At 34.3% G+C, this 18377-nt stretch overlaps 1 pseudogene; it reads right to left on the bottom strand.

Annotated features, from left to right (window-relative positions):
- Nucleotides 1-833: 833 nt before the first annotated feature.
- On the bottom strand, nucleotides 834-18146 carry LOC113000706 (acyl-protein thioesterase 2-like; annotated as a pseudogene).
- Between the last annotated feature and the right edge of the window lie 231 nt (nucleotides 18147-18377).

Here is an 18377-nt window from a genome sequence, read left to right as displayed (position 1 = left end):
TCACAAATTCGAATTTATACATTTTTACTGAAATTTAAAAAACAAAAAAAGACTACATGAAACTAACTAATGTAAGTCATGAAATATTTTTAACTTAGATACATACCATAAGTATTGTTGGTGTTGTTGTCCAATCAGATTTGGAGTTTCACCTTCATATTATGCGATGACATTTAATGAAGTCCATGTTCATATGCAACCACATCATCACCTGCAATAACAATTTAAGTATTGATCAAGAATAAAGTCAGGTCTATCCTGCATGATTGAAGATTTTATCATACAACTTTGAAGTCTTAACTACAACATAAGATGAAACCAACGAATATTTGGGCTACTAGTACAAACTAGAACATTTCTCAAAGAATGAACATTTGTCAAGAATGAACTATTTTTTTTAGAAGTTCTGATAATTCACATTTGTCAAAAAGTTGAACCAAATGAATATCTTGACATGGTAAATAAAAGAATCATTGAATTTCAGACTGGTAATTGCAACATGTGGTCAATCAGTGAATCAGGACAAACTCAAGCAAGGTGTTCACTTCGCAGACAATATTAAGTATAGGTCAAGAGTCTTGACCAATAACTCCTACAAGGAATTTCTTTGTTTTTTGTGCTTGCGAGTTATTATTGACCAGGGCAGAACTATAGATTATTGACCACAGAAATAATAAAACTACAATCTCCACTTTGATATACATGTATTAAGAAAGATGTTCAATTCTTAATTATTGTCTTATTCATTAGAAAAACAAAAGTTGTCTGCAGGCCACTAAGTGGAAACTCGAAAGGAAAATATTCCCAATAATAACAATTTAATGTATAGCTCTTTACATATTCACTATGACAATAGCACTTAAGTTGATAGGGTAAATGTTTCCATTACCATAGTGCCCCAAAACATGGCATGTAGCTGAGTATAACGTAGTTGCAGCAGCACCCATATTGAAGCCCCCGATACCAAGTTTGACTGTACAGTAAATAGTAGTATTTTAGTCAAAACACTAGCAACTTGAGTTTAGTTAAAAGTTAAAACATTCCCATGAATACAATATAAATTGACCACTTCTTTAATGCTAAATTGACCACTTTTTTATTTTTCCAATGCATGCAGATTGCTTTTATAACTCATAGCACTCTACTTTTGAATCTACTAGGGGTTTGACATGATGCTTATCATAGACAAAATTGTATTTCCCAATTTGTGGTACATGACTATAACTAAACTCTTTTTGTTGAGTAGAACTAGCCGTAGTAACTACTAATATAACTGCAAAAGAAGGCATAGAACCACCCTAGCACAAAAACATGTATCAAGTTTGGCATTTGTATCCATTAGCAAATAAAATAGACAAAATTGGAATTGGCATTCCTAAACCAACACATCTTCCTTGTTTGCTACACGTAATAAAATTTCACCTGCATATTTTCCTTGGTTTTTAACACAAAATTCAAGAGCATATATTAAGTTGACTTGGGATTGGCCCAATCCAGTGGAGATAATTGTAGTTTACCTAGTTCCAACTTTGAAAATATTGGGTTACTACTTACTAAAAACAGTTAACTTCAAAGCCACCATGATGAATCACCTCAAGGTAGTCATCATCATTCTTGGATGAAGAAAGTTGTGTTATCAATAGGCCTTACAATATCCACAACATGTAAGTTGCTAATTAAGGACTAGTGACTACTAATAACTATTTGCATATGGAATTTAAGATTAGTGGACACATTGATGCTATACGTAGCATGTGGTTTATTATTATCCTTAGTAAAACAAGAAGGACATTTATAAAGCTGACTATATTCAGTTAAGAAGGGATTTAAAATGAAACAACGATTCAATCAATGAACTATCTAAATTGTCAGGCAGAGAAGTTATGCAATCAATCACGAATCATATATCTCATGTGAAATCAATAAAACTATCTGATAGTTAGAGAGACTAATTGTAGGAAATGAAACATATATTCAAATAGTAAGCAATATGTTAATCAAAGTACTATTTTTCCTCAAAATGAATTTATTTTCCATTCTATTATGAACAATTTAATATAAAAAATCAAGCATATGAATGCAGCGGAGACAATAATTTGACAAATGCAAATTCTTGTGGTTTTCTTAACAAGTTCTTGTGGTTTTCTTAACAAAAATGCTCTATCTATTTTACCAAAAGTCTGAATCAAGTATGCATGTAATTAGACAGTACTCACAGTATGAATACTTGCCAAAGGATAATCAATACACTGAATTTTTGTACAGGACAATTATAATACCATATTGAATTTTTAAATGGAATCTACAAAACAATAATAGTTTAGAACATACATGATTACTTCAATAATCTTCAAATAAAAAAAGGTTTCATGTCATTGTAAAAATATACATATACTGATCTAAACATGCAAATCAATTTAAATGACATATTTAGATCAAACAACGGAAATTAAATTTATTACGAGCGTACCTCCAGCCATTGCAAATTGAACGGGAAGCGACGCACACACGAACCTGAGAAATAGTTTTGTTCTTCCAGACCCTTACTCACTCTGAATAGATGGTGTATTTTTTCTGAATAGAGAAGTGGGTTTGGTGATACAAAACTGAGAGCACCCCATCCTATTTATAGAGTTTGTCCATCACAGAGCTCTCAACTTGTTATCAGAATTTGAGATAGGAAGTTATCAATACGTGAGATAAGAAGTTATCAGTACATGAGATAAATGATGGGTACGTGATTTGTTACTGAAGGTGGTTGCAAATATATTTGCAAAGATATGGTTTAAATGTGGATGGAAAATGAACCAAATTCAAAATAACTAAATGTTCCAAAATAATAAAATAAAATATAACAAAAGATTTGGAACGTGAACGTGGGCGCTTCCAACATTCTCCCACTTGGTCCATTTAACTAAACATCAACCGTAACAAGAAACATAATATATAAGTCATGGCGATAGGTCCTCTGATGATGAGTAGTATCTTCCATGTGCCACAATATATCAAGTCTCTCAACCCTAGCTCTCAACTTAATGAATAAACCATATGTTTATTCTATATCTAAATCGAATGATTTTTCTCGAAATAAATAAATATGTGCACAAAACCATATGAGAAAATATCTATCTGAATAAGAGTTTCATTGAAAATAACAAATGTACATACAATGAAATTACATCATGGAACCAAGTCCCATTCGTACTACATGATCCTTAAAATTCTTTGGTGGCATACCTTTAGTTAAAGGATCAGCAATCATCAACTCAGTGTTGACGTGTTCAATGACCACTTTCTTTTCTTTAACACGTTCTCTTATGGCTAAGTACTTAATGTCGATGTGCTTACTTCGACTTCCACTTTTGTTATTTTTAGTCATAAACACCGTAGCAAAGTTGTCACAATACAACTTTAATGGCCTAGAAATAGAGTCCACAACTCTAAGGCCAGATATGAAACTCTTCAACCATACACCATGCGAGGTAGCCTCAAAACAAGAAACGAACTCAGCCTCCATAGTGGAAGTAGCAGTCAAGGTTTGTTTGGCACTTCTCCAAGATACAGCTCCACTGGCTAACATAAAAATATAACTAGATGTTGATCTTCGTGAATCAACGCAACCAGCAAAGTCTAAGTCGGAGTAGCCAATCACTTCCAGACAATCAGTTTGTCTGTACATGAGCATGTAATCTTTTGTTCCTTGAAGATATGTCATCACTTTCTTTGCAGCTTTCCACAGTGGTCAATACCTGGATTACTTTGATATCTTCCCAAGACTCCAACAGCGAATGCAATATCAGGTCTAGTGCAAACCTGAGCATACATAAGGCTTCCAACTGCTGAAGCATATGGAATATTTTTCATGTTTTCCCGCTCAAAATCATTTTTGGGGCATTGACTCAAAGCAAGTTTGTCACCCTTCACAATGGGAGCTACACTTGGTAAACAATCTTTCATATTAAATCTCTCTAAAACTTTGTTGATATAGGTTTCTTGAGACAAGCCTAAAATGCCTCGAGATCTTTCTCTATGGATCTTTATGCCTATGACATAAGATGCCTCTCCCATATCCTTCATATCAAAGTTCTTTGAGAGAAATTGTTTCACCTCATATAGTATACCCTTATCATTAGTCGCAAGCAGAATATCATCTACGTATAATACAAGGAAACAAATCTTACTCCCACTGACCTTCTGGTATATACAGTGATCCATGATATTCTCTTCAAAGCTGAATGAAGAAATGACCTCATGAAATTTTAAATACCATTGGTGGGAAGCTTGTTTCAATCCATAGATGGACTTATTAAGCTTGCAGACTAAGTGCCAACACTAGATAAGAATCCCTCAGGTTGTTTCATGTAAACCTCTTCTTCTAGATCACCATTCAGGAACGCCGTTTTCATATCCATTTGATGCAACTCAAGATCAAAATGAACTACTAATGCCAAAATTACTCGAAGAGAGTCTTTCTTAGATATAGGGGAAAAGGTCTCTCTATAATCGATTCCTTCTCTTTGAGTGAATCCTTTAGCAACAAGTCTTGCCTTATGTCTCTCAATGTTGCCTTCTGAGTCTTTCTTTGTTTTGAAGACCCATCTACATCCGATGGCTTTTACACCAACAGGCAACTCAACGAGATCCCAAACTTGGTTAGATGCCATAGAATCCATCTCATCCCTCATAGCATTATATCACAAATTTGATTCCTTAGAACTCATGGCTTGTGAAAACGTCTCAGGATCATTTTCGGCTCCAATGTTGTAGTCTGATTCTTGTAGGTACACTACATAATCACTAGGAATTGCTGTCTTTTTTACTCTAGTAGATCTTCTTAATGTTGTTTGGTCATCTTGCTGAGGAACTTGTTCAATTGGTTCTTCACCAGTTTGTTCAATATCACCATGTTGTTCCTCACAAACAACTTGATCTACATGATCACTTTCAACAACTTGTGGAACTTCAATCGCTGGTTGTCTAACACCCATTTTAACTTGAGGGGTGGGAATGACTACCAACCTATTACTTGTCCCAGAAGGTTCAGCTTCATAGTGATCCCTTTCAAAAGAAATGTTCTGAAATTAATCACTCCCACTGATCAAGTCATTTTCAAGAAACTTTGCATTCCTTGATTCCACAATCCTAGTGTTGTGGGATGGACAATAGAACCTATACCCTTTAGACCTTTCAGCATATCCAATGAAATACCCAGTAATAGTCTTAGGATCTAGTTTCTTCTCTTTTGGATTATAAATTCTTACTTCAGACGGGCATCCCCAAACGCGTATATGTCGCAAACTTGGTTTCCAACCCTTGAATAACTCAAAAGGTGTCTTTGAGACAGCCTTGGTTGGAACTTGGTTTAATATATACGCAGTCGTCTTAAGAGCATCAATTCACAAAAATTGAGGAAGCTTTACATTACTCCTCATGCTTCTCACCATGTCTAATAAGGTTCGATTTCTTCGTTCTGCCACACCATTCTGATCTGGAGAACCAGGCATAGTGTATTGGGCAACAATCCCATGTTCTTGAAGAAATTTCGCAAATGAACCTGGTGCTTGTCCATCCTCTGTGTATCTACCATAGTACTCCCCACCTCTATCTGATCTCACGATCTTAATTTGTTTTCCACATTGTTTCTCAACTTCAGCCTTAAAAACTTTAAAGGCATCTAAAGCTTCATTCTTAGAATGAAGTAAGTAGAGATACATATACCGTGAATAATCATCTATAAAGGTTATGAAGTATTTTGGACTATTTGCATCCATGTCTGGACAACATATGTCTGTATGTATGATTTCTAATAAATTAGAACTCCTCTTTGCACCCTTTTTAGACTTGTTAGTTTGCTTACCCTTAATGCAATCTACACAAGTCTCAAAATCAGCGAAATCCAAAGTACTAAGTACTCATTCATTTACTAATCGCTTGATTCTCTCAATAGAGATATGTCCTAATCTCCGGTGCCACAACATAGAGGATTCTTCATTCACAATACATCATTTTAACCCAACAGAAACGTGCATAGAAGTAGCGGCATTTTTCAATTCAATCGAATAAAGACCATCAACCAATTGACCACAACCAATAATTTCAGATTTATTTAGTAAATTAAAACCAAAGTCTGTAAAATTAAAATAAAATCCCAAAGGTGCAAGTTTAGAAACAGAAATTAAGTTTTTACAGAAACTAGGAACATAAAAAACTTTCTCCAAATGTAATTTAAAGCCACTACTTAAAACTAAGACGCACGTTCCAATGGCCTCTACATGCAAGCTCATCCTACTCCCTGAGTAGATGCACTGCTCACTTCCCACTGGCTTCCTTAGGCTTTCCATATCCTGCAAGGTATTAGAAACATGGATTGTGTGACACCCTCTACCCCTCACATATATATATTAATAAAGGAATAAAAATTCAAATATTAATTAAAAGTATTTTTAAAACATTTTTAAATAAAAGCTTTTCAAATGGGTAAAAGACTTACATTCACTTTCTTCTACATCATATTCAAACTTGTCCAAATAAATAATAAAGTCATCTCGACTCAAAGAAGGTCATCTAAGTCTCATACAATTAATATATAACCTATATCCTAATGTCACATCCTATCAGAGCGTGGTGTTTCCGTGTTCTCTAGAATGAGGTTCTTCATAGTCATCCACCTATTCATCTGCTCCCCCGAACACAAAGTTCAAGATCATCACAGGATTCAAACACAAACAACAAACCGGGAGTGAGTTATCACATTTCTAACTACTAGAGAGAAACAACACAACATATAGTAACCAAATACAATTTACTTAGCATATCTCACATTATTTCATCACTATGTCATTCATCAATCACACTTTTCATCCATCAATCACACCTTTCAATCACCAATCACTATACACAGGAATCACACACTCCGATCAAGACATAATAACACATCAATTTCATAATAAACAATTAGCAAGCGTATGCGACAGTTATGCTAAGACTCAAGCCTATATGCAATGTGGTACTATGTAAGTGAAAAACCTCATCGGGTGCCAAGGAGTACATGACAAGACAAACAACATAATAATAAGTCAAGTCACTCTCACTAGGTAATATCATAGGGAGACCAGTCAGGGTCACAGTGTTTTGCGAGAATGCTCCAACCATATGGGATCAACATAGGCTTAAAGGAGCACTCAAACCGTGTGACCCCCAAGGCCTACACTCCGAAGAGTCTGTCAGGGTCTCTCCCTCCTGATTTAGGTCCAACCCAGAAAACATTTTAGCTCACAGACTCTATCTATGAACTGTACAAAACACACAACTCCTCAATTGTTCTCAAAATAATTTTAACTCATCGCCTTTTAAGGGTCTTATCATTAACTCGTCGCCTTTAAAGGGACTTAACATCAACTCGTCGCCCTAAAAGGGACTTAGCATCAACTCGTCGCCCTAAAAGGGACTTAGCATTAACTCGTTGCCCTTGAAGGGACTTATGATCGTGTGATTGTACAATTCATAGTTCACAACTCAATGCAAACAACACTTCAATGTACATATATATCTCAATCATATACATACTCAATTTATCACATACATTTAATCCCAATCACAATGGTATAATCTCAATTTAACATGTTATCACACCTCATGAATCATATACACTTTATCTATGAACTATGCAATACACACATTTACTCAATTGTTTTCAAAATCATTTTAACTCATCGGGTTCCCACAGTGGATCCCATCACAATACTCGTCGCCCTTAAAGGGTCTTACAATTGTGTGATTGCATAGTTTATAGTTCACAACTCAATACACACATCTCATCTCAATACACATGTATTTCATCATCCGTCACATGTTCAATTTATCACATACTCACAGTTTGAATCATCATTTCATAACCTCAACATAACAATTTATACAAAAGATTTTATCACAACATGGGATGTAAAGCCTCTAAAATAGTTTCTCACAGTTGTATCAAAATCAATTAATCAAAATCATGGGTTAAACACAAAGACATCAAGAGCACTCAAGTTTATCAATCAATTCTCATCAGGACATTAATTGGCACATAGAACACAATAATATGGCATTCATAATCATAAAGAAAAATTATAATTCAATAAACATCCTAAAATAAACCCAAATTTAGTTCTCTAAGGATCCCTACACATGTTCTCACTAACCCCCAATTGTGAATAACTCATCCCTTACCTCTGAGCGGACTCACGTGTCTTCAACCAGCGATAGTAACATCTCTAGTGGTTCCCTGAGATTCCTTCAGTTATTTCTCCGACTGCTCCGATAGAATTTCCAAACGTCAGAGAGACGGAGAAGAGATTGAAACTTCCACTTGTACTGTCTTCATGCGATTCCTTTTTCTCCCTCCACGAATATTATCTCTAAAATCCCAACGGTGGAAGTGTGCGCAATTGAATAACATATCCAAATTTCTTGAAAATCCAACGGTTAACGAAACTGAGATTGTAGTTTTACCGAGACAGTTTTGGGTTTCTGCGAAAAATTAAAATGCTACAATGCGAAGGGTTTTGCTCTAATCTCAGATATTATTTTGAAATTCCCAAAGGTGAAAATGTTCGGAATTGGGTTGAGAATGTGGTACTCAAATTTCACGACGATCCAACGGTGAACGAGTCCAAGATCTTCATTTTTCTAAGACAGGTTTGGTGGTCTATGGGAAAAAGAAAGGGTTTTGAGAGGAGAAGGGGAAAAACGAAAATGAGGCCCAAAAAGAGGCACCTGACTTAACATAACTATTTATACCTAGGGTATTCAACCTATTATTTGCTCTATATTTATTTATTTATTTATTTTATAAAAACAAACTCTATTTTATTTTCTATCAAACAAATAAATGAAATACTCTTTTTATTTTCTCTCAAATCATTATTTTAATTAATAATTATATCTCCTTATTTATTTATTTATAAAATCTCATCATTTTTCTAAAACTCTATTTATTTATAAATAACAATCCTTTTTAATCTAGATTATAAAAATTGGGATGTTACAATTCCACCCCTCTTAAAAGAAGTTTCGTCCCCGAAACTTTGCCGAATGATCGAGAAAAAGATATTACACATATAGTTTTCAATATCAAGTTGTGTGCTCTGTTGAAACACTCATCTGTGACTTCGATCATAAGAGTTTTCTACACTTGACGATAAATCTGGTGATCCTCGTTCCCTCAATGATAGTTTTTCATGAGTTAAGTTGTATCGCAAGAGTAGCATCTCAACGATAATAGAGTGTGAATGACATACTATTTGGAGTATAATAATATCATAGGAGATGCTAATGACAATTTGAAATGAAAAAACAAACACAAGAAGACACGACTGATCACATGGTCGACTTTTTTTCGAACATCGGATGTTTCAAAAAAATAATGAGTTTCGACTCTTTTAACTACCCTCAAATCTATCGCTCTTCCCTGAGCACGATCTTCCTTACTTAGGTATACTTGACTCATAACTCTCACTTAGGTCCAAGAATTGTAACGATTCAACTCTAAGGTTGCCTACCTAATACTAACTGGGTGCTAATTAGATAAGCAATACAGATTACTCCCTACTTCTGTAAGTTTGTTCACCTTAAGGTAATCTTCACACATATATACTCATGTCACCCTATAACTTTGCACTTGAACTTGAGGTTTCGATTGGTGTTTACAATATCTAACTCTATAACTAGGACACTAGTCATATCATCGGTTTCCTATTCAAGCTCTAACTACTAAGCTAGTTCTAACGTTTAAAACTAAACTCACAACAAGATTCTTGAGAATTTTACCCATCTCTTTTATCTCGGATTCAACTCCAAAGATCCTCACAATGTATCAAACTAACGGTAATGTCTCCCAAAATATTATGGTGAACCCCATGGTTACCTATTCTAACTCACATATAGGATAAATCTTTTCATAAGTCTTAAGTTGTCAAGAAACATTGATCACTATTTGTCCTCCTACAAGCACTCCTCTAAACTTAAAAATTATTTCAAATATTTTACTACTCCAATAAGGACCTACGCGGCTAAGATAGCACTCAACAGTTTACAGTGGTCGACTTCTCTATGAACTTATGGCTTACTCCTTACAAGGATCTCACTCAAAAACTTAAACTTACTTGAGTCATCTCCAACAAGCATTAAGGTTAATCCAATGAGTCCTAAAATAACTTTTTGGTTCGACTACTAGTTAAGAGCATTTCATCTTAATCTTAGGTTTCCTCTCATCTCAAAACAACTTCTGCCCAAGAAGGATTTGTAGTTATCTTTCACCTAGACGTAGCATACTCTAAGGGTCATCTTCATCTAACTAAAATGCATAGCAAAACTCTTAGCTCGGAACATGATGCCCAAGGGTCTATAACAACCTTATAATGCACATCATAATTCAACTTAACTGGAAACATACTAAACACTAATCATCAAAACCACAACAAGAGCTAACTCAGGGTGAGAGATCCTGTCACGCATTCCACGAACACACATGGACATCAATCATATTATGACATGACCAGGTACACATAGAGGTCACAATAGGTACTAAGGTATTTCTTAAAGCATCCAGAAACTTTTTCCATATTAAGGTAAAAAGAACTAATATTTATCTTGCTAATCATACAACTATCATCAATAATCTTTTAGGTCGCCTACCTTACGCAAGAACACTCACTCTTGAATCCTTCTATGCTTAACAATTAATGTCTTACTAACTACCTTACTCTCTTCTTAAGGTTCCACATTAAACCTCTTAACTATACTTCATAACTTTTCCAACTACACTATGTTCACTAAATATTTCCCACGAACTACGGTTACAAGTTTCTATGGATACTACACTTATAAGATTCTCAATCTTGCACTTAGGTGGTATCTAAGCATATCCTCAAGGAACACAGGTACACGTCTTACTAAGTTTGACTTTCGTCTATAGGTAACAATGATCATGTCTACTCAAGTATTTCCTCTCAAAACATCTTAACGTGATTGTCAAAGGCGAAGTCTCTCTTTATTCGAATTAGAAGTAACAACAAGAAAGATTATCAAGCAGTTTAACTAGACATGATTGGAAGATGAACAACCAATAATAAGATGAACACTCGATTGATTAGGAGGCAATAATTTTAAATCAAGAAGGATCACTCATCTAGAATCAACAGTAGATACTCTAAATGAATTCTAGAAACGAAAACATAATCACAGTGTACGCACATATGGAGACATCAACTATCACTTGATTGTGACAGAAACATCAATAATCCAATTGTTTGATGTAGGCTTATAACACAAACATTGAATTATACTCAAGCTTGCAAGTGAAATCGAATTACTTGACTTAAGTACGCAACACAAAGAATAGTTTACACTAGAATCAGAAGGTATGGTCAAAAAAGTATTCTATATGAAATATATCTCGATACGAGTTCTCGAACTATAGAGTATCAACATTGCTAAGAACAAAAAATCACGAACAACCATACTATCTATGCAATTAAGACAAAACACCATACTACTAACATACCCAGAATTATAAGGTTCTTATAATAAGTGTACAACGTACATATAAGAAGTAAGAATTTAATAGTTAATAAGGATGTATTAAAGAATCACAAACTTCAACTACTACATTCACGACTACACACAAAATAAAGTGAGTTAAGTAGTCATGCATTTACACATCAAGAAAGACATACTCATCCAAGACATATATATGGTTCAAAAGGTTTTCACAACACTAATCCACACATCAAGATAGAAATAAGTTTATTAACAACATAAACGCAAGAAGATAAGGGCTCATTAAAGCATTATCCATCAGTATCAAGGTTTCTTGCATCACCTAACGGCTTGCCATAATGTCGAACCGCACTTCACAAATTATAGAGATGGCCAGTCTCATAACTCATGACTCAAGAGTGGATTTATGGTATAGCAAACATTAAGGATGCAAGGCACATACAACTATTTTTTTTAAGTCTCATTCGATCATGCAAAGGAAAATAAATTAATAATTCAAGCATGTTCATCAAAACTAGTCATAAGTAACCATACAGAGTGCACACCAGAATATGGTAAGCACATAACACACTGGCCGAAAGGTTCAACCTGCTCTGATACCACTAAATGTGGCACCCTCTACCCCTCACATATATATTAATAAAGGAATAAAAATTCAAATATTAATTAAAATTATTTTTAAAACATTTTTAAATACAAGCTTTTCAAATGGGTAAAAGGCTCACATTCACTTTCTTCTACATCATATTCAAACTTGTCCAAATAAATAATAAAGTCATCTCGACTCAAAGAAGGTCATCTAAGTCTCATACAATTAATATATAACCTATATCCTAATTTCACATCCTATCAGAGCGTGGTGTTCCCATGTTCTCTAGCATGAGGTTCTTCATAGTCATCCACCTATTCATCTGCTCCCCCGAACACAAAATTCAAGATCATCACAGGATTCAAACACAAACAACAAACCGGGAGTGAGTTATCACATTTCTAACTACTAGAGAGAAACAACACAACATATAGTAACCAAATACAATTTACTTAGCATATCTCACATTATTTCATCACTATGTCATTCATCAATCACACTTTTCATCCATCAATCACACCTTTCAATCATCAATCACTATACACAGGAATCACACACTCCGATCAAGACATAATAACACATCAATTTCATAATAAACAATAGGCAAGCGTATGCGACAGTTATGCTAAGACTCAAGCCTATATGCAATGTGGTACCATGTCAGCGAAAAACCTCGTCGGGTGCCTAGGAGTACATGACAAGACAAACCACATAATAATAAGTCAAGTCACTCTCACTAGGTAATATCATAGGGAGACCAGTCAGGGTCACAGTGTTTTGCGAGAATGCTCCAACCATATGGGATCAAAATAGGCTTAAAGGAGCACTCAAACCGTGTGACCCCCAAGGCCTACACTCCAAAGAGTCCGTTAGGGCCTCTCCCTCTTGATTCAGGTCCAACCCAGAAAACATTTTAGCACACAGACTCTATCTATGAACTGTACAAAACACACAACTCCTCAATTGTTCTCAAAATAATTTTAACTTGTCGCCCTTTAAGGGTCTTATCATTAACTCGTCGCCCTTAAAGGGACTTAACATCAACTCGTCGCTCTAAAAGGGACTTAGCATCAACTCGTCACCCTAAAAGGGACTTAGCATTAACTCGTCGCCCTTGAAGGGACTTATGATCATGCGATTGTACAATTCATAGTTCACAACTCAATGCACACAACACTTCAATGTACATATATATCTCAATCATATACATACTCAATTTATCACATACACTTAATCTTAATCACAATGGTATAATCACAATTTAACATGTTATCACACCTCATGAATCATATACACTTTATCTATGAACTATGAAATACACACATTTACTCAATTGTTTTCAAAATCATTTTAACTCGTCGGATTCCCACAGTGGATCCCATCACAATACTCGTCGCCCTTAAAGGGTCTTACAATTGTGTGATTGCATAGTTTATAGTTCACAACTCAATACACACATCTCATCTCAATACACATGTATTTCATCATCCGTCACATGTTCAATTTATCACATACTCACAGTTTGAATCATCATTTCATAACCTCAACATAACAATTTATATAAAAGATTTTATCACAACATGGGATGTAAAGCTTCTAAAATAGTTTCTCACAGTTGTATCAAAATCAATTAATCAAAATCATGGGTTAAACACAAAGACATCGAGAGCACTCAAGTTTATCAATCAATTCTCATCAAGACATCAATTGGTACATAGAACACAATAATATGGCATTCATAATCATAAAGAAAAATTATAATTCAATAAACATCCTAAAATAAATCCAAATTTAGTTCTCTAAGGATCCCTACACATGTTCTCACTAACCCCCAATTGTGAATAACTCATCCCTTATCTTTGAGCGGACTCACGTGTCTTCAGTCAGTGATAGTAACATCTCTAGCGGTTCCTTGAGATTCTTTCAGTTATTCCTCCGACTGCTCCGATAGAATTTCCAAACGTTAGAGAGACGGAGAAGAGATTGAAACATCCACTTGTACTGTCTTCATGCGATTTCTTTTTCTCCCTCCACGAATATTATCTCTAAAATCCCAACGGTGAAAGTGTGTGAAATTACATTTCGAACAACATATCCAAATTGCATGAAAATCCAACGGTTAACATAATCGAGATCGTAGTTTTACCGAGACAGTTTTGGGTTTCTGCGGGAAATTAAAATGCTACAATGCGAAGGGTTTTTCTCTAATCTCAGATATTATTTTGAAATTCCCGACGGTGAGAATGTTCGAAATTGGGTTGCGAACGTGGTACTCAAATTTCACAATGATCCAACGGTGAACAAGTCCGAGATCTTCATTTTTCTGAGACAGGTTTGGTGGGCTACGGGAAAAAGAAAGGGTTTTGAGAGGAGAAGGGGAAAAACGAAAATGAGGCCCAAAAAGGGGCACCTGACTTAACATAACTATTTATACCTAGGGTATTCAGCCTATTATTTGCTCTATATTTATTTATTTATTTATTTTATAAAAACAAACTCTATTTTATTTTCTATCAAACAAATAAATGAAATACCCTTTTTATTTTCTCTCAAATCATTATTTTAATTAATAATTATATCTCCTTATTTATTTATTTATAAAATCTCATCATTTTTATAAAACTCTATTTATTTATAAATAACAATCCTTTTTTAATCTAGATTACAAAAATTGGGATGTTACAGATTGTAGAACCATAGTCAATCCACCATGTATTATGATTCACATTAATCATATTAGATTCATAACAAACGAAGGTAAATGGTGTACCTTTCTTCTCAAACCAACTTTTAAATTTGAGGCAGTCCTTCTTCATGTGTCCTTTCTTTTTACAGAAGAAACACTTTGACTCCTTTTTAATTGTTGGTTGAGTCGGAATCCTTCCTTTATTGGTGCCTACAGACTTCTTCCTATCCTTTCCAGAAGTAAAAGTAGTCAAATTTACCTTCTCACCCTCTTCCATTATCAATCTCTCCTCTTCTTGAACACACATGGTCATCAATTCTTTAATAGACCATTTATCCTTATGTGTGTTGTAGGAGATTTTGAAGGGTGTATACTGTTGAGGTAGGGTGCACAAAATGAAATGTACCAGGAAGGATTCAGACATGGTAACTTCCAGGGTTTTCAACTGAGTCACTATGTCCCTTAAGCGCATGATATGTTCACACACACCTCTCGTTCCAGTAAGCTTAATGGAAGAGAATTTCATAATGAGTGTGCTAGCAAGCGACTTCTCAGAGGTCGTAAACTGTTCATCAATGGCTTTCAACAGATCTCTGACCTTATCATGCTGGTCAACTGAACCCCGGATACTAGCTGATATGTTGGTTTTTATGAACATAACGGAGAGACGATTAGATCTCTCCCATTTTTCATATAGATCAACAGCATCAGGTTCGCTAGTTTCAGTAATAGCCGGTGGCTCATCCTTCTTTATAGCATAATCAATATCCATCCAGCCCAAATGAAGAACTCTTTCCTTCAAAACCTTATAATTATCACCTTTCAAAATGGGAAGGTCACAAGAAATATTCATAGATTGTGAAACTGCAAACAAACACACATGCTCATTAAAAAAAAAATTTGAGACTAAACAAATGCCATGTGTTTGCCAATGCAAATCATGTCTCAATATATGAATCTAGTGACACAAAACTTGCCTGTGGGCTAAAGTCCTACTCAATTAGATTCATCATGCAACTTTATGATAAAACTATTAAATCATGTTCTTTTCCTTAATTCCCGTGGGTAAATTAAGAAATATAATTTAATATTTTATCCTAATTAATCATACAAATATAACAAAATTCCTGTGGGTAGATTTCATCACATTACATATGATTAATCACAATTAATATTTCTAATGTGATTATAAATTTAGCATATAATTTTACTCAATTAAAGATGCTGTGGCTATTCTCTAATTTAATAAAATTATATTAATCACTTAACATTCAAAAATAATATTTGCATAAACATACTTAATAATGCAAATGTGCTCAATATTGAATCATAGAAATTACATGTATACCAATTCAAAATAACATTGTACGTATATCCATTCAACATGTAATAAACTTTAAAGGATCAAATCCAATGCATACCAATATTTAACATAATATTGCATGTTCAGCATAACTTAGAGACACACAATTTTAAACCGTTTGTGTATAAATGATTTATCCTTCAGAAGTTATAAATACACATGAACTGCAACTAATAAATAATTAAATTGCAGTAGCTTAGCGGCAAAGGGAGTCCTTTCATGCTTGTAGGGTGAGGGTTCAAAACTAGCCCAAAATGTTTTCGCGTTCCTTTTAATTAATTAAAAACGAAAACAAGGAAGAAAAAGCTTCCACTGAGATTCAAACCTAGAATAGATAGGTAATATACATCACATCTACCACTGGACCAACTCATGCTTTGTTTAATATTATTAATTTAAAATGTACATTAACAATTCCAAGACAGTAAACAAAACACGCAAAACTTCATCTTCAACCTCCAGTGGGTAAAAAAAATAATAATAAAAAATTATTACCTCAATTTCGAAAAACCCACATCATTATATGCATTTTAGACACCCAAAAATACGTTTTAAATCATAGAAAAATTAGAAAACTCATATCATTCCTAATTTTGATGTTATTTTGAATTAAGGAGGCTTAAAATATAACCTCATATACTCAGAAAATAAACTCCGCATAATAGGAATGACCCAATAAGAAAAACAGAGGTACAAATAGGCTTTGATACCAAATGTAAAAATATACATATACTGATCTAAACATGCAAATCAATTTAAATGACATATTTAGATCAAATAGAGGAAATTAAATTTATTACGAGCGTACCTCCAGCCATTGCAAATTGAACGGGAAGCGGCGCACACACGAACCTGAAAAACAGTTTTGTTCTTCCAGACCCTTACTCACTTTGAATAGATGGTGTATTTTTTCTGAATAGAGAAGTGGGTTTGGGGATACAAAACTGAGAGCACCCCATCCTATTTATAGAGTCTGTCCATCACAGAGCTCTCAACTTGTTATCAGAACATGAGATAGGAAGTTATCAGTACGTGAGATAAGAAATTATCAGTACGTGAGATAAGAAGTTATCAGTACGTGAGATAAATGATGGGTACGTGATTTGTTACTGAAGGTGGTTGCAAATATATTTGCAAAGATATGGTTTGAATGTGGATGGAAAATGGAACAAATTCAAAATAACTAAATGTTCCAAAATAATAAAATAAAATATAACAAAAGATTTGGAACGTGAACGTGGGCGCTTCCAACAGTCATGACCTATCATGTCATGAGAGGATCCTTTCCTGTAGTTAATCATACCCTGAAGCAAAAAAAGTATGCCAGATTATATCAATGAGTTTCTCAAGTGATCATGGAAAACCTACTATTTGGAGGCTCTATTGACAAAAGATTGGCAACGTGTGTTGCAGAAGCATCTAACCCCTCCAAATCACTAGGAGCTTCTTCTGAAATATCCCCAGCATCAAACCCTTGTAGACATGCCTCAATCAAACTAAATTGTTATTGACAGTTAAAAACAAGTTGACATTATAGTCCTATATTGAATATACAGTATGTTAGCAAAGAACACTACATATATCACTGTAGTGTAGCAGCAAATTTTGTATAGTAAAAAAGAAAATAGTCAGAGAAAAATGGTGTTTTCAAGTGAACATTGATGAATTTCAAGCATTGAATCTTACAAGCAGTGCAAGAAATACACCAAATAAGGCTACAGGCCGTGTAGGAGCAGTTGGGCAAATTAATTTAATCTGCAACATAATTTTCAAGAAAATAAATGGCAATTGATTATCAAGTACACGTGCTTTCCAAATATTGCATACTAGCATGTGGTGAAACATCAGCTGTGCAGTAGCTACCGAAAAAAATGACAAAGTATGCTTATTCTTACATTTGGAAGATGAAGAGTTTTCAAGAGTTGGGACCAGTTGCAAAACAAAATAAAATCCAATTTATTAACCATAGGCTAATCTGGAACTTGTGAACTAGCTATACAAACAAGTTAAAGTAAAAAAAACAAGTAAAAATAAAAATCCATTTTAATTTGGAATGATGTCATTCATACTTGGTGGTATGAACTTGCTGGTATATTTCTCTTTTCGTATAATATATATACCAGAATCTTACATAAAAATATAATTGAAAGTAAAAAGAAGATTGAAAGGTTAAAAGGAAATGGAAAAGTGACCAAAGT

The sequence above is a fragment of the Glycine max genome, chromosome 20, assembly GCF_000004515.6.
Source record: "Glycine max cultivar Williams 82 chromosome 20, Glycine_max_v4.0, whole genome shotgun sequence".
Lineage (NCBI taxonomy): Eukaryota > Viridiplantae > Streptophyta > Magnoliopsida > Fabales > Fabaceae > Glycine > Glycine max.
Note: the sequence above shows the minus strand (reverse complement) of the source record. Positions and strands in the feature narration are given on the sequence as shown.